General features: G+C 45.7%; 1 protein-coding gene across 1 annotated transcript in view; it reads left to right on the forward strand.

Annotated features, from left to right (window-relative positions):
* LOC119962742 (myosin-IIIb) overlaps positions 1-21,902 on the forward strand; it is a 236,855-nt gene that overhangs the window by 46,205 nt on the left and 168,748 nt on the right. The gene's annotated exons all lie outside the window — the stretch shown is intronic.

Genomic DNA, 21,902 nt, shown 5'->3' on the forward strand with positions numbered 1-21,902 from the left:
ATCTGCTAATTGTGCAATCTTGGTTATCTCTCTTCATAATCACTTGTCTGGTTATGTGGCTTGACTTAGTAATGAAATGAAAATTGCTTATTGTCACGAGTAGGCTTCAATGAAGTTACTGTGAAAAGCCTCTAGTCACCACATTCCCTCTCCTGTTCGGGGAGGCTGGTACAGGAATTGAATCATGCTGCTGGCCTGCCTTGTCAATCTTCCATTATCAAAATGAAAAAATGTTGCCTGTAAAGGGTTGTAGCAGCAATTTAACTTGGTTCTATTGCAACAGATATTTTACACCTCCATCAGAAAACTTACTTAAATTTGGAAGGTCACACTGGATGCAAATATGTAATTTACACAGACTAGGGAATATTCATCAGTGTCGAATGTGTGACATCTGGGGAGCAGGAAACCTGCACCACAATTATTTTGCTTATTTCTGTCCATTCCCCCCTCTTAACAAGAAAAATCACTCCTTGCCTTAAAACAAATGCTGCTTTGACGATGTCGGGAACAATAAGTCGAATTATGAAACACAAAACTGAATTTTACAGTTGACTAGAAAACTGAATTTTGAAGAAAAGATTTAAGAGGCAGCACTATTTGAATATTTAAATTGACAACAGTAATGACTGGTGTCGGTCCCTTAATCTCAATTGTGACTCTGAAAGTAGATGATGAATGATTCTAGCCTGTTGAGTCACATCTTGAGGTATTGTCGGAATACCTTTCTCACGGCCCATGATATGCGGAATGGGTATTTACCGGAATTGATCCGTGCTTAAATCACCGAGCTGCTTTTTTAAAAAGAAAAAAACAATGGTTGTTGAAATTATAGAACCAGATTTAGGTTTAGCTTATTTAAATATAATAAAACACTTGTTCCACTCCTCAGTGTGTGACAAGAATATGGACACACAGTTTTGTACATTTTAAGTTTTGCCTGGTTTAAATCGCCTTAGTAATTTTTGAGTTGGTTTAATTGACAAATATTTATTCGCAACGTGGCATGCATGGTATTTTGGAGGACATGCATTTGATGGGCCAAATGGCCGTGCTTGCCTTTCCAAGGTTTCTTATCGTTCTTGTCTCATTCTTCCTGCATTGATATTGGTTTTATTAGGCCCCTGTCTGCTTGCTTGTAGCTTTGTTGAAGAGAAAATGGCACTGGGCAGGAACTAGTAATTCAACACGCCTAATTTTAACCACTGAAGTGTAGATAGGGAGAAACTGTTCCTGCTCAGAAAAGGACCAAGCATGAGAGGGCATTAGTTTCAAAAGAAGCAAATGAGATGTGAGAGAAACCTTTTTCACACAAAAGCGGGCCTGGAAAGTACTGCCTGGAAGTGTGGTGAAAGCAGGTTTAATCGAGGCATTCGGGGGCCATTAGATGATTATTTGAATAGAAATGATGTGCAAAGGTTCGGGGGAAAGGCAGGAGAATGGCACTAAGCCATAATGCTCTTTGGAGAGCTGGTGTCGACACAATGGGCCTAACGGCCTCCCCCTTGCACCGTAACGATTCTGTGAAGTGAACCCTTTTTGCCTAAATCCATGTCTCCGTCGGTGGGGAGCAGGCTGCACAAATCTGAACAACCAGAGGATAGGGGAATTGAGAGAATTTCCTGGTGATCAACTTAATTGTCTTTGGTTAATGTGATCCAATATATAAACGATATCCTGCTTTTCTCATACTATTGGCGTATTCAATTTAGAATGTATTTCAGAAAAATTGATGTGGCTATATTATTGAACGAGCATGTTCCAATTAAATGTTTCTGTTGTTTTAATTAAAGCATTAATCCCTTCCAAATTAATGGGTTAATTAGTTAATTCACAGATATCACTGTTAATTCATTTGGAAAGTAAGTCTTCAAATGAACGGACTGTTTGCAGGGATCAGAGCAGCAGCACAGAATCAGAGAATTTACAGTGCAGAAGGAGGCCATTCAGCCCACTGAATCTGCACCGGCCCTTGGGAAGAGCACCCCACTCAAGCACACGCTTCCTCCACCCATCCCCTTAACTCACTAACCCTAATTAACATTTTTGGACACTTAAGGGCAATTTAGCATGGCCAATCCACGTAACCCACACATCTTTGGATTGTGGGAGGAAACCGGAGCACCTGGATGAAACCCGCGCACACATGGGGAGAACGTGCAGACTCCACACAGACAGTGACCCAAGCTGGGAATCGAACCTGGACCCCTGGAACTGTGAAACAACTGTGCTAACCACTATGCTATCGTGCTGCCCCGTACAAGGCCTTCAATCTCAATTACATCCTTATGAGCTGGCAATCGTACTTTTAGTCCCCTGTGCTGTTGGCTGCTTCACTCCAAATTCTAATGCAAGGAAAATCTCATGGATATGAATCCTTTGTTTTAGATCCTAGTTTTTTTGTACCTATTTGTTGCGTCGAGAGTGGATGTAAGCTGCTCACACATATTGAATAAATCTCTTCTGAACCAATTGGAATTAAGCATTGGGCAGAAAGGAAATAGCCATTCCTTATTGGTAATGCATTAAGGTAAACACTGTTATAAAGCCAAAAAGGAGTAAATTCCAAATATTGAAATGCGAGAAAGAGAGAGAGGACCCCCCTCCCATTCATCATGACTGAAAGGTGAGAAAATAAGGTAGTTCCTGTAACAGACTGATTAGAAGGTTAGGCTACACCCTTGAGATCTGCATTTGTAATGCCAGCTTCTGGAGTTTTACTTCTGGATACAAAGGAACCATGAACTGGAAATGCTGATGCGCATGTGGTTGCTTATTTAGGTGTCAGTAGGAGCAGCTAGAAAATATTTGCACCGACAGGATTTTTGAAAAATATTTTTCAAACTTTGTTGGCTAAGGTGTTGGTGTCGCGGATAGAGGATTGTGTACCGGGTGTCATAGGAGAGAACCAGGCTGGGTTCGTGAAGGGAAGGCAACAGGCTGCTCAACGGTATAATGATGCCCTCGGAGGGGCAGGAAGGGAATGTGGTGGTGGCAATGGTCGCAGATAAGGCGTTTGACTGGGTAGAGTACCAGTGGATGTGTTGGGTCAGTTTGGGTTCGAGCAGGGGTTTGTGGATTGTTTTCGGCTGTTGTATAAGGTGCTGGAGGCTAGTGTATGGACAAAGAGGGTTAGTTTAGAGTACTATGGGCTACACCGGGGGATGAGGCAGGGGTGTCTGCTCTACCCACTGCTTTTTGCTCTGGCAATAGAGCCATTGGCAATGGCGCTCGGATGTCGACTGGGTGAAGGGAGATTGAATGGGGAGAGGTTGAACACAGGGTCTCCTTGTATGCAGACGACCTCCTGTTGTATATTTCTGACCTGGTGGGAGTTTTCATAGGATCATCAGGATCCTGGGGTTTTTCGGCTGTTTCTCAGGATATAAATTGAATACGGGGAAAAGCAAGGTGTTCCTGATGCATGCCAGGGGGCAAGGGAGTAGAGGCTGGGGGAGTGGCCAGTCTGGGTGGTGGGGAGAGTTTCCGCTATCTCGTTGGGTCCTGCTTCATAAGTTGAACTTGGTGCGATTGGTGGAGGTTATAAAGACGAACTTCAAGAAATAGGATTTTTTGCCTTTTGTCTTTAGCAGGGTCTGTACGGTGAAAATGATGTTGCTGCTTGAGTTTCTGTTCGTATTTCAGAACCTCCCCATCTTTGTTCCTAAGTCCTTTTTTTTAGAAAAGTGAATGGGGTGGTTTTGAGGTTCATGTGGGCAGGGAAGGCCCTGTGGGTGAGGAGAGTATTTCTGGAAAGGGATCGATGAGGAGGGGTGGGGGGCTGGCTTTACTGAATCTGTTGAATTACTACTGGGCAGCAAACATCGCAGTGGTTAGGAAATGGGCAGTGGAGGAGTCTGGGGGCAGGTGAAGGTGGCGTTGTGTAGGGGGACCAGTTTGAGGGCACTGTTGCTGGAGCCCCTGCCGTTCTCGCCAGTGCGGTACTCCGTGAGCCCAGTGGTTGTATCAGCGTTGAGGATTTGCAACCAGTGTAGCAACACTTTGGACTGGAAGGCATGTCGCTGTGGGCACCGATATGTGATAACCATAGGTTTGCGCCGGCAGGTCTGGACACGAGGTTCCAGGGATGGCGGCAGGTGGGGATGGAGTACTTCAGGAACTTGTTTGTGGAAGGAATGTTTACAGGCGTGGAGGAGCTTGAGGAGATGGATCAGTTGTCTAAGGAAAACAGTTTGAGGTACCTGCAGGTGAGGGACTTTGTTAGAAAAGAGGTGCCGTCCTTTCCGGAGGTGCCACCTCCGGAGCTGTAAGACAATTTGTTGTCCGAGGATGACGTTGGAGAAGGTAGAGCGGCGGATATATATGGAGAACTGGTGAATAGGAAGGTCGCTCCTGTGGAAGGAGGTCAGACGCAAATGGAAGGAAGTGCTGGGGGCAGAGTTGGGTGCTGGGGTGTGGAGGGAAGCCCTGCCGAGGGTGAATCCTTCCTCGTCGTGTGTGAGGTTAAGCCTCATCCAATTTAAGATGGTGCATAGAGCCTACATGATGGTCTCGAGGATGAGCCGGTTCTTTTTGGGGTGGAGGATAGGTGTGGGTGGCATGCAAGGGGAGACGGGGACAACGAACCATGTGCATATGTTTTTGGTGTGTCCAAGGTTGAGGGGGTATTATTGGATATATTGTCCGAAATTCTGGGCGTAGGGGTGGCTCCGAGTCCAGAGGTGGCAATATTCAGAGTGTCGGACGATCCCGGAGTTCAGGTGTGGAGAGAGGCTGATGGCTTGGCCTTTGCCTCCCTGATCGCCTGGAGATGCATTTTGTTGAGTTGGCGGAACTCGAAGCCACGAAAGGCGAGGATATAGGTGAGTGATCTGGCAGAATATTTGCACCTGGAAAAAGTTAAGTTTGCCATATGTGGAGTGGAAGAGTGGTTAGAAGCCGTTTATCGAAGTGGTTAGACGCTCTCATGTTGGAAATAGTTATTGCGAGGCACTTACGTGGTGCAATGGTACAGCTGCTCGCCACGTCAACTGAACTCCACTTGTCAGTATTTGTTGGTCAGAGGTGTTAGTATGCACAGCATTTCTGTACATAATGCAGATAAGATGAGCAACTGTTTGTTTCACACTGTATATTGGCACAGTGGTTAGCACTGCTGCCTCACAGCACCAGGGACCTGGGTTCATTTCCAGCCTTGGTTGACTGTCTGAGTGGAGTCTGCACATTTTCCTAGTGTCTGCATGGGTTTCCTCCAGCTGCTCCAGTTTCCTCCCACAGTCCCAGATTAGGTGTATTGGCCACGCTAAAGTTGCCCCTTAGTGTCCAAAGATGTGCAGGTTGGGTGGGGTTACATAGATTGGGGGGGGGGGGGGGGGGGGGGGGAATGAGCCTAGGTAGGGTGCTCTTTCAGCAGGTCGGTGCAAACTCAATGGACTGAAGGCCTCCTTCTGCACTGTAGGGATTCTATGGATTCACTTAATAGTTCTTGAAACAATTTATTAATAAAGTTCAATGCTGCAAGAAATATTTAGCCAATATCGGTTCCTAATTACTTTGCAGCTATTAAAATACTTAAGTATAGTTGCTGTTATAATGGAAATGTAGCAGCAATTGGGGCGCAGGAAGATTCCACAAGCAGCAATTTCATGATAACCCGATAATCTGTTCGTAAAGGAATACAGGGCACTGGGAGAACTAGAATTAATCCAACGGAATATTTTGCATTTATTGAGAGGTCAGCTGAATGTCTCACCTGAAAGTTAATGCTCTCTGTACCACACTTATTGAATTATTCAAAATGTACTAACTTGCATGTACTGGCTTAGCTAATCAGATAACCTTCTTCGCTCTGAATCGGAAGTAAATGTGTTCGAGCCCACATCTGCATTTGAACACACAATTTAGACCAATGCTTTAGTTTGGTACGTAATTTGGGAGTGTTAAAAGATCCGATTCCCTGGTGGTCAAGGCATGAAAGGGTCTCCTGGTGTTCTGGCCATTCTTCCCTCTGAAAACCATGAAAAAAGGCATACCACTTGTTTGATCTTTTATCGGAAGAAACTTTTGTTGAAACTGTATAATTGGTTGCTGTTTTCCTGCACAGCGGTGACTGCAGTTTAAAAAGCAATTCTGAGGGGTAACATGATGCGTGGGCCCAATTGTGTTTTTGCGAGCTCCAGCTCTGCTCATCTTTTAATCCTTTATTTTATCCTGGTGCACATTTCATATTTGCTTTTTCTTCAGTTCCTTGGCTTGCACTATGTCCATGGGGGTTCCTGATTGGTGTTTTGTGAAGAAGGACCATTGTGCATGGTGGTCAGAGTGGGCTGGGGTGCGGCCCAGCTTGCAGTGGTGTAGTTGCTGCTGAGCGGACTCTTTCAGTGGCGCTGTGTGCATCTAGATAATGACTGCCATAGAAAATGTTGTCTTGGTTAAAGATCTCCGCTCCGTGACGTAGTTCTCCAGAGCTCACTTGGAGGAATTGTGGGATATCTTTGATGAGAACGGTGGAGGCACACGAGAGAGTTCTTGCACTCGAGAGAGCACTTTCCCTGGTAAGGGCCTAACTTAGTGTCATTGAGATCCTACTGCATGGTATGTTGTTTATCCGGATGGATCTGAGAGGTAGGGGCCCGACAGGTGTGTTTGTGGGCTCGGTTGCTGGTGAGGGAAGTGGAGGTGAGGGACGTGGGAGGCAAGTTCCCAACTGAGTTTGAAAATGGGCTGTGCCTTGTTTTGGTCATCTTGATTTCAAAGCTTGATGTATTAGATTCGATGGAGCACAACAAATCCGTTCGAGGCCAGGGGCTGGTTGGACCCACCAATCACTGGTTCTATATTGTCCTATTCTCAATGCTCGTCGTGAAGGGTTGAAGGTAACCAGGCTGGCCGAGTTATTCTCTTTTCCTCCCTCGCCTCACCCTGGCTGGGGCCTAGGCTGTGGACCACCTGGGTGCAAGAGAGACGTGATGGCGCCTCATGTTTCATGGAATCCTTGAGAGATCTTGAAGAGTGTTTGCTAATCCTGGCTTATCCTTTATCTTGTGCTATGTGGATGGTGCCTTTATCTTTCATTTTATCCTGCAATTCCCCTGCCTGCAATTCTGATACAACCCTGGACGTTATTCCCTTGTGATTTTGTTAATTATTTAATGTAGACTTTTCTCCTGCAAGGGAATGCAATTTGTGAGCGTGTGGGTGGGTGTTGTTGATTGTCCTGTTCTAGCAGAATCATGTTGAGTGGATCATGTGAAATGCGATCTGTGCACAGTTTTACTCCTTTATTGTTATTATGTCTTGGTGTTCTGTTTTTTTTTCACCACACATCTTGCTTATAAGAAGGGCGAGTGGAGCTGGAGTGAGGTGAAGGGTCGATGGTTGCGGTTTGTAAGGTTACTTCAGTCCTTTCAGTCCTCAAAGATTGAGGATAGTCTGCCAATTAGATCTAATACGTGTCTGTTTTGTTTTTTGGATTTGTATATATATTTTTTAACTTTGGGGTATTTGAATTTAAGAGTCCGTGCCTTTATCCTTTGGTGATTACCTGTGGGCACGTTTTGTACCCTGGGGAGGACTGGGTTCCTTCTGACTTGTGAAGTTGAGCTGCCTTTTATTTGGGCCTTCCTGTGGCGTTCTTTTGAGCTATTATAACAAGGTGATAATGGCAAATACAGAGGTGGGATTGGCTAATTGTGGTTGGGTTGTTGAGGCGAGGGAATGCTCTTGGTATTATTTCTGTAATGGCAGTCATTGCGAGTCAGTTTGGGCATCTCTCCTCTGGGGGTTTTCTTCCCTCTTCATCTGGGTGATCAGGGTGCTGTTTCTAATCCTGGTCTGGGGGTGGTTCCTCTGGTTTTGCCAGGGAGCAAGCAATCGGTGCTCCCTCCCAATGTAACCTGCACGAATTGCCATGCGAGGGTGCAGTGTTGGTCATGTAATGTTCTCACTTAAACAAGCACAGCTGAACAAGCATTCAGCTGCTTATTCCTCACCACTAACGCTGCTTAATGACATCGGAATGGGACTTTCAGGTGAGGTGCAGTTGAGATTTCTTGCTATTACTTAGAACGTTGTCAAGTGGGATAGAAAGCAAATATGAAATGTGCACCAGGATAAATTAAAGGATTAAAAGATGAGCAGAGTCGGAGTTTACAACAACACAACAGGCACACAGTAACATAGCGGTTAGCATTGTCGCTTCACAGCTCCAGGGTCCCAGGTTCGATTCCCGGCTTGGGTCACTGTCTGTGTGGAGTCTGCACGTTTCCCCTGTGTGTGTGTGGGTTTCCTCCGGGTGCTCTGGTTTTCTCCCACAGTCCAAAGGCGTGAAGGTTAGGTGGATTGGCCATGCTAAATTGTCCTTAGTGTCCAAAGGGGTTGGGTGGGGTTGCTGGGTTACGGGTATGGGGTGATGTTGTGGGCTTAAATGGGGTGCTCTTTCCAAGTGCCAGTGGTGGCTCAATGGGCCGAATGGCCTCCTTCTGCACTGTAAATTCTATGATTCTATGATTGTCAAGTGGGAGTCAGAAGAAAGTGATGCGGGATCATTTGTAAGTAGTTGAATAGAGCTTGAAGGCCTCTGAACTGAAACATGCTCTTATTGAGGCAGCATAACGGAGTGGTGGAGTAGAGGCAGAAGCTGTGCACCAGGGAGGAGGAGGACTCTCTGTACCCACCCAGTGTATTGAGAGAGCACTCCTCCTACCTCCACCCCAGCCAGCAACAGTACCTGAAGTAGTTTGCTTCACCAATGAGGTGGCCATTGATCAACTCTTCCACGAGGATCTGCTGCCACTGAGAAGAGCAAGGCCAGTTGGTGTCAAGTTCATATTTGCTCATGGCTCCCCTACCCTGAGACCACTCGTACAATGAGACCAGTGTTATGACCAAGAATGTTTCAGAACAAACCATCAATGTCCTCGAACAACAGCTTCACTGTATGGGCTGCTCCGTGGGAGAGTCTTGAAATAATTGCTAAATTCATGATGTCTTGCTTCTTGCCCATCCTAGCTCTCATGAGGATACAGCTGCTGTTATCATGCCTTCAGTGAGCACTTTGGGAGGGGATAGAAAAGAGATAGAAGAGGCAGGGAGGAGGTGTCTAGGATATCCTTGCTCAAGACAGGTTCTCCAGGACTGGTTCAGCACAGTTTGATCCTCATAAATACATTGCCAGTGCTCCACAATTCCCCACCTAATCATCCCTCTACTATGGACCATTTCGAAATCCTACATGCTAAAATAATTAAATAAAAGCACAAAAAAACAATTCCTAAACAACTTTGCCCAACAATATCTCTAATAATAACTACAGTACTTCACTATTCACCCTTGACTTTTCCATCTGTGCATTGTGAGTAATGTGTTGGATACTGAACCGCTGTCAGACCAAGTAAGTGCATTTGAAGATTGATATCTAGGGGGTTGTGTGGGAAACGAGATGTGCATGATTCACATCTGCAGCTTGTACTTCATACCAGGTTGTAGAATAAGGGGTGAAGTGTGATTTCAGTAGCTGCTTAATGCAGTAGTATGACTCCATCCTGGGTTGTTTTTGCAATGCCACTTGCAATCAAGTTGGTTATTGCCTCGCCAATAATTTGGGACACCATCTCCTTGAGGGATTTAGATGATGCAGGTATGCCTCTCCCTTATAGTCCTCCGCTGCTCCCTGTACTTAACGTGCCACTTTGTCTTGGTAACGTGCCACCTTGTCCTGATAAGAGAGAGGAAAGATTGCCAGTGAGTGTATTGCAGCATGTTGACAAGATAGATGAATGTCTGGAAGTACATGGAAGGTGCAAGATGTGGATGCAAGGCTTGCAGGAAAATACGTTGTGGAGGACAAGTAGCTAAATGCTATATATGAATCCTGATCACTGAATACTGATTGGTGACAGAGGGTATGACACATTGAGGTGAGTTTGGTAGGAGGTGACATTTTGAATATGCGACCTTGAAGATTCGTGTAAGATCATTATATTTTTCCCGCATTGCAGCCAAATTCCTTGTATTGATCTTGATATGTGCCTGCTCCCATGCCCTTTGGCATGTATGCCTGGATGGCCTGCGCACCCCTGTGGAATTTGATGTCTCTTTCGTCTTTCTAACTTCAGGGTTATGGCCACAAGCGTGAAGTTAGTGAACCTGGGAGCCCTCTCTCTGGGTGACTGCTCTGTTGGTGCACTGTTTTTATTCTTTGTTGAAACTATTTCGGAAAGAGTTTCTCACAATTGCTGCTAAGCCCCCTTTTGAGAGTTGCAGGCTGTCTTTTGAGAACTGCTGAGTATGCAGCCGGTCAGCAGTGTTTTTATTGCTCGACTAACTCCACAGTCATGGAGATGAGCACACAATTCGAAGGTTGCATACTGCGTGTGTCACATCAATGGGGTAATCAAGCATCACGATTCCTGTGCCTGCAAAACAGCCACATTGAAATTTTAGCCCATTGACTTTTGTCCAAATCTGATTATCAATCAGTTCAAACTGTGCACAGCCTCCCCAATTCTCCTTGCTCATGCAGTCCCTGATCCCTCACAATCTGGTACATTGTCCAATTAAAGTAGCCATTCAACATACTAATCAAGTCTGTGTGGATGTTTCTTGATAAGTGGCTTACACCATTGTAAGAAAATATCACTGCATAGCTTGGTATTTAACAGGCTACAGTTTTGAAGTGGAAACGGTCCTAGGATTAATTTAAATTTGAGTTAACCGCGATGGTGATTTTTGTGAGTGTGAGAGCACATGAGTGACAACTGCTATTCTATCACTACGCTGCTGCAGGTCAGTTAGTTGAGGATTTAGAATACCATCTGTAAGAAAGCCAAGCTTCAAAGTTTTGAAATGACCACCAAATCAGCAGTCTTTCTGGTAAAGAGGCAAGATTTTTCTATTTAAAATATGAGTCACGGATCTGGCAACAGATGCAGTGCTGGCTTTGTGCAATTGGCTTACTTACTTGCGCTGGCTTGCTGAACGAACTAGAAAGGCTTTATTAAAAAAATCTATAGTAAAATAGCAAAAGCAAGCAAAAAGAGAGTTTGTGGCGACAAAAACCAAAGAAACCATCTCCATTGTTTTTCAAGGGATATTTTAATGTAACTTAACCTCTGTTCAAATGTAATAAACTAATTGTTAGCTGGCAAGGTTTAGAGCTATTATGGTCAAAGACCTATGAGCAATGTTGCACAACACTGAGCTACATAGGGGACAGGAGAGAGTGATGAACATTATTTAAACAGTGTACCATCGGTACCAAGCTACGCTGGTCACATGCCTAATTGGTGGAACTAAGTTGGATGGAAACTCGTAGCTTCTGCCAGTTTTACTGTTCTTGAGCTCGAAAGACCAAAGCAACTTTTAAATACAAAACCACTTCCTAAAGCAAACTGCTGATGTCATTGTCTCAGCAACTGTTCATTTGGAGGTTTTCTTTGAAGGCAACAAGTTCAATGGCTGCCAATGTGTTATTCAGTGTTGTGGAGATCTTGTAAAAGCTGGTGGGAGTATAAAACCACCATCTTGTTTTCTGCAGGCCTAAACAACACTAGCTGCCTTCACTAGAGCTTAGTTTAACGAGTCCGTTAAAGTGCAAGCTAATCTGCTCCAGCATTGCCTCCGTTGCCAGGCCTGTCACATTTTCTCTAATCTTTGTCTTTCTGTCCAACAGTCAATTTGGTAGTCACTTTCAAAAGGTGAAAGCTTGGTTTTGTAAAAACAAAATGGTCCCCGTAATCCTCAGCAGACTTGTAAGCGAGTATTGATGGAAGAGCAGTCTTCTGTTGCCCGCACTCGCTATCTCACTCATTTACGTGAACGTACACTCACACTTTTACTCCTACACGCTCATACCCACGCGCGCTTTCACGCATGTATTTCAAATTCTAATGTGATGAAGTGCTGCTGCAGACCATATTCAACAGTGACAAGTTTGAATATGAATTTTGTTCCATTTATTTTTATTGCAAAAACGAAATTGAGTATGATCATTAGAATTACAGATTCTTTACAGTGCAGAAGGAGGCCATTCACCCAATGAGTCTGCACTGGCTCTCTGAAAGAGCAATTTACCTAATCTCACTCTGATACCTTGTCCCTGTCACGTTGCACATTCTTTCAGATAACAATCCAAATTCCCCTTTGAATACCTTGCTTGAACGTCCCTCCATTATCCTTTCAGGAAGTTTGTTTCCGACTCCAATGATCCTTTGGGTGAAAAGGTTTCCCCTCGCATCACTCTTACTCCTTTTGCCTGCCATTTTGAATCTGTATCCTCTATTTGGAACAGTTCTTCACTATTTGACCTGCCAATACGCAGGATCTTGAATACCTCAATTCAGCCTCCCCTCTGCCTTCTTTTCTGCAAGGAAAACAGACCCAATCTCTCTCGGGGGCTGGTTTAGCTCACTGGGCTAAATCACTGGCTTTTAAAGCAGACCAAGCAGGCCAGCAGCACGGTTCGATTCCCGTTCCAGCCTCCCCGGACAGGCACCGGAATGTGGCGACTAGGGGCTTTTCACAGTAACTTCATTGAAGCCTACTCATGACAAGCGATTTTCATTTTTTCATTTCATCTATTCTCTTGCCATAGTTCTTTATCTTTTCAGGGCAGCACGGTGGCGCAGTGGATAGCACTACTGTCTCATGACGCCGTGGTCCCAGGTTCGATTCAGGCTCTGGGTCACTGTCCGTGTGGAGTTTGCACAGTCTCCCCGTGTTTGCGCTAGTTGTGTGACCCAAAGGTGTGCAGGGTAGGCGGATTGGCCATGCTAAATTGCCCTTTAATTGAAAAACAATAATTGGGTACTCAATTTATATTTTTAAAAATAGTTGTTTATCTTTGGAATCATTCTTGTGAATCTCCTCTTTACTCTCTAATGCCTTCACATCTTTCCTCAAGTATGGCGCGCAGAGCTGGTGCAATTCCCCAGATGAGGCCTAACTAATGTGTTGTACAAGTTAATCATGATCTCCTTACCCTTGTACTCAATGTCCCTATTAATAAAACCTAGGCTTTATTAACTCCCCTCTCAACCTGCGCTGTCACCTTCCATTACTTTTGTACATAAACACTGAGGTCCTTTTGTTCCTGTGTCACCTTTTGGAGGATAGGGAAAATATTTTTCTCTCTTGTGGAGGTCTTTGTGGGGCAGCACGGTAGCATTATGGTTAGCACAATTGTTTCACCGCTCCAGGGTCCCAGGTTCAATTCCGGCTTGGGTCACTGTCTGTGTGGAGTCTGCACATCCTCCCAGTGTGTGCGTGGGTTTCCTCCGGGTGCTCCGGTTTCCTCCCACAGTCCAAAGATGTGCAGGTTAGGTGGATTGGCCATGCTAAATTGCCCTTAGTGTCCAAAATTGCCCTTAGTGTTGGGTGGCGTTACTGGGTTATGGGGATAGGGTGGAGGTGTGGACCTTGGGTAGGGTGCTCTTTCCAAGAGCCGGTGCTCCGAATGGCCTCCTTCTGCACTGTAAATTCTATAATCCTATAGTTTTTCACAGCTGATGTGTTATCTGTGTTGATCTAACATCGACTGCAAATGGATGCAGTAAAACGAGAAACAGGCTTCCGACACAGGAGATGGTCCAACATGGTTTTATTGAACCTGTTGATTGCTGTACATAATCTACTGTGGGTTGACACTCTATTAATCTAACTGATCACCTCCTACTGGCTTGACCAGACTAGCTCTCTATCACATGGTGATGATGTTCATTGGCCTGTGCACTGCGACTATCTCCCTGGCCGTGTCCTGTGAGAGAGAGAGCCTTAATGCCCTGTGGGCTTTATAGTGGTGGTGTCCTGTCTGGTGATTGGTTGTTCTGTGTTGTGTGTGTTCATTGGTTATCCAGTGTGTCAATCACTGCCTGTCTGCATCTCATGATATACATGAGTGGATATTATGACAACAGCCACTGAAACCTTTGTCAATGTTCATAGGGGAAGGCGGTGGTGTAGTGATATTGTCACTGGACTAGTAAACCAGAGACCCAGAGTAATGTTCTGGGGATTCGGGTTCAAATCCCACTACTGCAGATGGTGAAATTTGAATTCAATAAAAATCTGGAATTAAAGTCTCATGATGAGCATGAAACCATTGTCGATTATCGTAAAAACCCATCTGATTTACTAATGCCCTTCACTAGGGAAGGAAATTTGCCACCCTTACCTGCTCTGGCCTACATGTGTCTCAGAATCACAGAATCCTGCAGTGCATAAGGCCATAAGACATTGGAGTAGAATTAAACCACTCAGCCCATCGAGTCTGCTCCGCCATTCAATCATGGCTGATATTTTCTCGTCCCCATTCTCCTCATAGCTCCTGATCCCTTATTAAACAAGAAACTATCTATCTCGGTCTTAAAAGACACTCAGTGCCAGAAGTGCAGAAGTGGCCCTTCGGCCCATCGAGTCTACACCAGCGCATGAAAGGCCCTGACCCGCCACCAAATCCCACCTGGATGCACTTGGCCTTGAATGTTATGGCGTGCCAAGTACTTATCCAGGCACTTTTTAAAGGATGTGAGGCATCCCGCCTCTACCGCCCTCCCAGGTAGTGCATTCCAGACCATCACCACTCTCTGGGTTAAAAAGAAGATTTTCCTCAAATCCCCCCCCATAACCTCCCAACCTTCACGTTGAACTTGTGTCCCCTTGCAAATGACCCTGCAACTAAGGGGAACAGCTGCTCCATGCCCCATATAATCTTGTACACCTCAATCAGGTCATCGCTCCGTCTTCTCTGCTCCAGAGAAAACAACCCAAGCCTATCCAACCTCTCTTTATAACTTAAATGTTCCATCCCAGGCAACATTCTGGTGAAACCAAAAGTGAAAGTGTGGAAAAATCTCAGCAGGTCTGGTAATATCTTTAGGGAGGGAACGTTTTGAGTCCAGATGACCCTCTGGTGAATCTCCTCTGCACCCCCTCCATTGCAGTTACATCCTTCCTCTAATGTGGCGACCAGAATTGCACAGAGTACTCCAGCTGTGGCCTCATCAAAGTTCAATACAACTCCATCATGACCGCCCTGCTTTTGTAATCTATGTCCCGATTGATAAAAGTGAGTATCCCATATGCCTTTTTCACCACCCTATTAAGCAGCCCTTCTGCCTTCAGAGATCTATGGACTCCAGACCCACAGCAATGTGGTGGACTCTTAACTGCCCCTTCAACGGCAATTAGGGATAGACAGTAAATGCTGGCACAGCCTGCGACATCCTTGTCCCATAAAACAAATAATTTAAAAACAGATCTCTACACCTAATTTTTCTCCTGCCCTCTTTGCATGATTCCAATCTGCAGCCTACATGAACTGTAAATTGGCTAACACTCCCATCACCTTCCCAACAGGATGTAAGCAGCCAAATATTCATCCTCTTCTTTTTTTTCTTTTAAATTTCTCCGTGGGTGGTGAGTGTTGCTGGCCATCTCTAATCGTCTTTGAGAAGGTGGTGATGAGACACCTTCTTGCACTGCTGAAGTTCTAGTTGTGTAGCTACACCTGAGATGTAAGGGGATAGTAACTTTCACAGGCCTCAGCATTCACTGGAGTGGCCCATCCTTTATTGATTGTCAGCTTCACCCAGCTCTCACCTGTGGATAACAGCAACAAGTCACCCACTGGATCTGGATCTATCTCCAGCCATCTAGCCTCATTTTACCACTGGACCAAGATAGGTGAGGACCAGAGAGTGAAACTGACTCTGCCTCATTATAACCCAATTTACATGCAAGTCATGTTAATCTTCTTTCTATCATTTGAACTCCAGCACCTGTCTGTCACAAGTCCTATTGTGATGGGCAAGCAATGTAGCAGTAGGTGTGGATTCACCGGGTACTACAGCCACAAACCTACAACACAGGAGTCTCAGGCCACAGGGTCATTTTTCACTGGCAGGTGTGGCATTGGAAGCCAGCAGAACCTGAGCCCTTGCCAGAACGACACATGCTCACTTCCCTAATATGAGGTAGGGGTAGAAAAGATGTCCTGAAGATTGATGCTTCACTACCCTGACCAGCAAGGTGGCAGCTGGGAGGGCTCCCATCAATGCAGTTGTAAATTAGTCTCAAAAAAGAAAGTAAGGTGACACCTTTCACTATTGCCACTTGGAATGTACGCACTCTCATGGATGACACCACAGCTGACAGACCTGAAAACAACACCTCTCATCTGTGCAGTGCTGGCTAGGTATAAGATTTGTTTATCTGAGGAGAGTCAATTTGAAGAAATCAATGCAAGTTATACATATTCTTTTGGAATGGCTGTGGAAAAGAACAGTGTGAAACTGGTGTAGGCTTTGCTGTCATAAACCATCATTAAGAAGTCTTACGACAGTCTCACAGCACCGAGATCCCAGGTTCGATCCCTGCTCCGGGTCACTGTCCGTGTGAAGTTTACACATTCTCCCCGTGTTTACGTGGGTTTCACCCCACAACCCATTGATGTGCAGATTGGGTGGATTGGCCATGCTAAATTGCCCTTAATTGGGGGGAATAAAATGAATTGGATACTCTAAATTTAAAAGAAGTCTTACAACACCATGTTAAAGTCTATCAGGTTTGTTTGGAATCACTAGCTTTCGGAGCGTAGTTCCTTCCTCAGGTGAGTAAAGAGGTGCCTTTGGCACACTTTGAACATCAGACTGGGAATGAAGAGGAGTAGTATAACTGTTAAACTGAAAGTTTTGAACAATAACCCTGCCCACTCTGTCCCATGCGTGTAAGCCATGGGATTTTCCTGTCCAGTTATAACACCAACTGGGATGTAACAGCAGTCACTACTGAGTTAGACTGGTCGTGCAGCCAGAATGCGTTGACACAATACCAAAGCAAACCTTCTATGGAGAGCTGAGTCTGGAGTGAGCTCTGATGGCAATCCAAGTAAGTGCTGCAAGGACACTCTGAAGGCTTCAGTTAGGAGTCTTGATATTGACTTGAGGTCCTAGAACATAGAACATAGAACAGTACAGCACAGAACAGGCCCTTAGGCCCTCAATGTTGTGCCGAGCCATGATCACTCTACTCAAACCCACATATCCACCCTATACCCGTAATCCAACAACCCGCACATCTTTGGACTGTGGGAGGAAACCGGAGCACCCGGAGGAAACCCACGCACACACGGGGAGGACGTGCAGACTCCACACAGTGACCCAGCCGGGAATCGAACCTGGGACCCTGGAGCTGTGAAGCATTTATGCTAACCACCATGCTACCCTGCGGCCCCAGAGAAGTTAACCCAGGATCACTACACCTGGTGAAATGGTGCGCTCTCCTTCACAAGTAAGCGCATGTCAGAAACTAAGAGGAAATAACAAACCAGCGGCTTGTCCAAAACTCCATCATTGGATTGGATTGGATTGGATTTGTTTATTGTCACATGTACCGAGGTACAGTGAAAAGTATTTTTCTGCAAGCAGCTCAACAGATCATTCAGTGCATGGGAAGAAAAGGGAATTAAACAATTCAAGAAAATACATGAGAATACATAATAGGGCAACACAAGATATACAATGTAACTACATAAGCATTGGCATCGGTTGAAGCATACAGGATGTAGTGTTAATGAGGTCAGTCAATAAGAGGGTCATTTAGGAGTCTGGTGACAGTGGGGAAGAAGCTGCTTTTGAGTCTGTTCGTGCGTGTTCTCAGACTTCTGAATCTCTTGCCCGATGGAAGAAGTTGGAAATGTGAGTACCTGGGTGGGAGGGATCCTTGATTATGCTGCCCGCTTTCCCCCGGCAGCGGGAGGTGTAGATGGAATCAATGGATGGGAGGCAGGTTCGTGTGATGGACTGGGCGGTATTCACGACTCTCTGAAGTTCCTTGCGGTCCTGGGCCGAGCAGTTGCCTTACCAGACTGTGATGCAGCCCGATAGGATGCTTTCTATAGTGCATCTGTAAAAGTTGGTAAGGACATGCCGAATTTCCTTAGTTTCCTGAGGAAGTATAGGCGCTGTTGTGCTTTCTTGGTGATAGCGTCGACGTGAGTGGACCAGGATAGATTTTTGGTGATGTGCACCCCTAGGAATTTGAAACTGCTCACCATCTCCACCTCGGCTCCGTTGATGCTGACAGGGGTGTGTACAGTACTTTGCTTCCTGAAGTCAATGACCAGCTCTTTAGTTTTGCTGGCATTGAGGGAGAGATTGTTGTCGTTACACCACTCCACTAGGTTCTCTATCTCCCTCCTGTATTCGGACTCGTCGTTATTTGAGATCCGGCCCACTATGGTCGTATCGTCAGCAAACTTGTAGATGGAGTTGGAACCAAGTTTTGCCACGCAGTCGTGTGTGTACAGGGAGTAGAGTAGGGGGCTAAGTACGTCTGCAGTATCCTGCTCTATGTGCAGCAAAGCTTTCCTGATCAACCTTGAGAATCACCTTGAGAAACATCCCAGATGATTGGCAATCTTTGTCTAAAAAGATAAATAAGGAGCTACACCCACAATGCTGTTCGGGAGGGGACCGTGGCAAGTAGTGGAATGTGATTTCAATGACTTAATACATATGAAATAAAAAAGCTAGTCTCCGTAATGGTGACCGGAAACTAGCCAATTGCCATTTAAAACCCATCTGGTTCAGTAATATCTTTTAGGGAAGGAAATCGGCCATTCTCATCGGATCTGTCCGTTTTAAAAATAAATTTAGAGTACCAATTATTTTATTCCAATTAAGGGGCAATTTAGCGTGGCCAATCCACCTAAGCTGCACACCTTTTGGGTTGTGGGGGTGAAACTCGCACAACCACGTGGGAGAATGTGCAAACTCCACATGGACCGTGACTCGGAGCCGGGATCGAACCTGGGACCGTAGCACCGTGAGGCAGCAGTGCTACACCGGATCTGTCCTAAATGTGAATTGAAACCCACAGCAACATTATTGACTCTTTCTGTCCTCTGATACAACTGAGTGACTTGCCAGGCTATTTTAATCTGCATTTAACTGCTTATAATTTAAAAAAGAGGTGTTTTTTAGCAGTAAAGTTCCATTCACGGAAAATGCTGCACAAAAGTAGAAAGAGAAATGGTATTTTAAAAGCCTAAATTGAAAAGGCATTCAAGTAAAATAGTATGGTTTCTCTAAATAATTAGAAACCCAAAGAGTTGTGCTATATCTGGAAGTACTGAGTGAGAGTGTCTAGTGTCAGTTCTGTTGGCTGTACTTGCAAATGGAAAGGGCTTCTTGAGGCTTTGGAGATTACGTCAGACATCTGAACTAAAAGTGAACCTCAAGGAGCTAAATTAGTTCTGGCTGGAAAAAAGATTGAGAGGCATATATAATTTTATTAAAATGAAACGTTTTTAAAGACAAGATATGGTAAAGCCATAACCTTTTAAAGATCCATATGTGGAGCTCGGGCTCTAAATTTATATAGAAAAATGTAAGCTAGGCCAAGAACTCAACTTTTCTTAAAAGTTTACAATTATTGAATCTGATTTGAACAGGTTGTAGTAAATGAATCTTTTCTTTAATAAACAATTTTAATGAGGTATAGAATTCTGGAAGGGGGTGGCGGGGACGGTGTCGAGGGTGGTTGGATCCAGGGTCAAACCAGGGTGGGGACTCGCGATTTTTGGGGTTGCAGTGGAGCCGGGAGTGCAGGAGGTGAAAGAGGCCGGTGTCCTGGCCTTTGCGTCCCTCGTAGCCCGACGAAGGATTCTGCTACAGTGGAAGGATGCAAGGCCCCCAAGTGTGGAGACCTGGATCAGTGACATGGCGGGATTTATAAAATTGGAAAGGGTCAAATTTGCCCTGAGAGGATCAATACAAGGGTTCTATAAACGATGGCAGCCTTTTCTGGACTTCCTGGCTCAAAGATAGGTAACTTGGTCAATAGCAGCAGCAACCCGGGGGGGGGGGGGGGGGGGTTTCCTTTATTGTAGTGTCTATTCTGTAACTTTATATTGTGTTAATTTGCGTTGTTGTTAAAATGCTGTGTTGTTCATGGAGGTTGGGCGAATGTTTATGATTGTTAATATTATTGTTATTTTTGGTATTTTACTATGGTGCGTTATTGTTGTATAAATTCAAAATTTTTCGATAAAAATTATTTCAAAAAAAATTTTTTTAATGAGGTATTTTCGGCATTACAAACAACATAAAAACAATACAAAGAACAAAGTGCAATCACCAACTCCCATCCCACCAAGGCCCGCCTAATTGACCCCCTATTCTACACCACCCTAACCCCCCCCTGCTGACGATTAATTCTCCGTGAAGAAGTCGATGAATGGTTGCCACCTCCGGGCGAACCCTCCCAGTGACCCTCTCGAGGCAAACTTAATCTTCTCTAGGCTGAGAAAGCTCGCCATGTCACTCAGCCTGGTCTCCGACTTCGGGGGCTTTGAGTCCGTCCAAGCTAGCAGCATCCGTCTCCGGCCTACCAGGGAAGCAAAGGCCAGAACCTCTGTCTCTTTCTCCTCTTGGATTCCTGGGTCTTCCGACACCCCAAAAATCGCCACCACTGGATTCATTGCCATCCTTGTTTTCAAAACTCTGGACATGACGTCTGCAAACCCCTGCCAATATCCCCTAAGTTTGGACACGCCCAGAACATGTGAACATGGTTCGCTGGTCCTCCCGCACATGTTGCACACCTGTCCTCTACTCCAAAGAATCTACTCATCCGGGCCACTGTCATGTGGACCCAGTGGACAGCCTTGAATTGGATCAAGCCTGGCGCATGTTGCAGTTGTGTTGACTCTGCTCAACGCATCCGCCCATAAGCCATCCTCCATTTCACCATCAAGCTCCTCCTGCCAGTTACGCTTCAGCTCCTCGGTCTGTGTCTCCTCAGCCCCCGTGAGTTCTTTGTAGATGTCCGAGACACTACCCTATCCTGGAGCCCCCTTAGTGGCAGGAGTGGGAAGGATGATTTTTGCCTGTGCAGAAAATCCCGCACCTGTAAATATCTAAATTTCTTCCCCTTGCCAACCCAAACTTCTCCTCCATCGCCCTCAAGCTAGGGAAGCTCCCCTATAAGAACAGGTCCCCCATCCTCTCAATTCCCGCCCTTCGCCATACTCAACCCCCAACCAAGCTCCCCGGGGCAAACCGGTGATTGTCACATATTGGGGACCAAACCGATGCTCCCAATGCTCCAACGTACCTCCTCCACTGACCCCAGATCCTCAAGGCCGCCACCACCACGGGGCTGGTGGAGTACCTCACCAGCGGGAACGGCAAAGGTGCCATTATCAATGCCCCAAACTGGTGCCCCTACATGAAGCTGCCTCCATCCGCTCCCAAACCAACCGCACCCCCACCACCCATTTCCTTATCGTGACTATGTTAGCTGCCCAGTAATAATTACTGAAATTCGGTAGGGCACCGATTCCGCTCAAGCATCACCTTCTTCACTCGCGGGAACTTACCCGCCCACACAAAGCCCAGGATGGTTTTGTTAACCCTCTTAAAAGAAGGACCGCGGGATGAAAATTGGGAGACACTGAAAATCTCGGTCGGACCGTCATTTTGACCGTCGGCACTCTCCCAGCCAATGACAGTGGGAGCGCATCCCATCTCCGAAACTCGCCCTTCATCTGTTGAACCAACCGGGACAAGTTCAACTTGTGTAACCGGCCCCAGTTGCGCGCCACTTGTATCCCTAAGAACCTAAAACGGTCCCCTACTAACCTAAACGGCAGCTCCCTCAGCCAACCCTCCTGACCCCTTGCCTGGACTACAAACATCTCACTCTTTTGTCATATTCAGTTTATAACGCGAAAAACAGCCAAATTCCCCCAAAATTGCCATAACTTCATCCAACCCTGCCCCTGGATCTGATACGTATAAGAGCAGGTCGTCTGCATGCAGCAAGACCCGATGTTCCCCCCCCTCCAGCCCCTTGAAGCTCTCAGAGCAATTGCCAGCAGCTCTATAGCTAACGCAAACAGCAGTGGGGAGAGGGGGCACCCGGTACAGTCTAAAATAGTC

The sequence above is a fragment of the Scyliorhinus canicula genome, chromosome 3, assembly GCF_902713615.1.
Source record: "Scyliorhinus canicula chromosome 3, sScyCan1.1, whole genome shotgun sequence".
Taxonomy (NCBI): domain Eukaryota; kingdom Metazoa; phylum Chordata; class Chondrichthyes; order Carcharhiniformes; family Scyliorhinidae; genus Scyliorhinus; species Scyliorhinus canicula.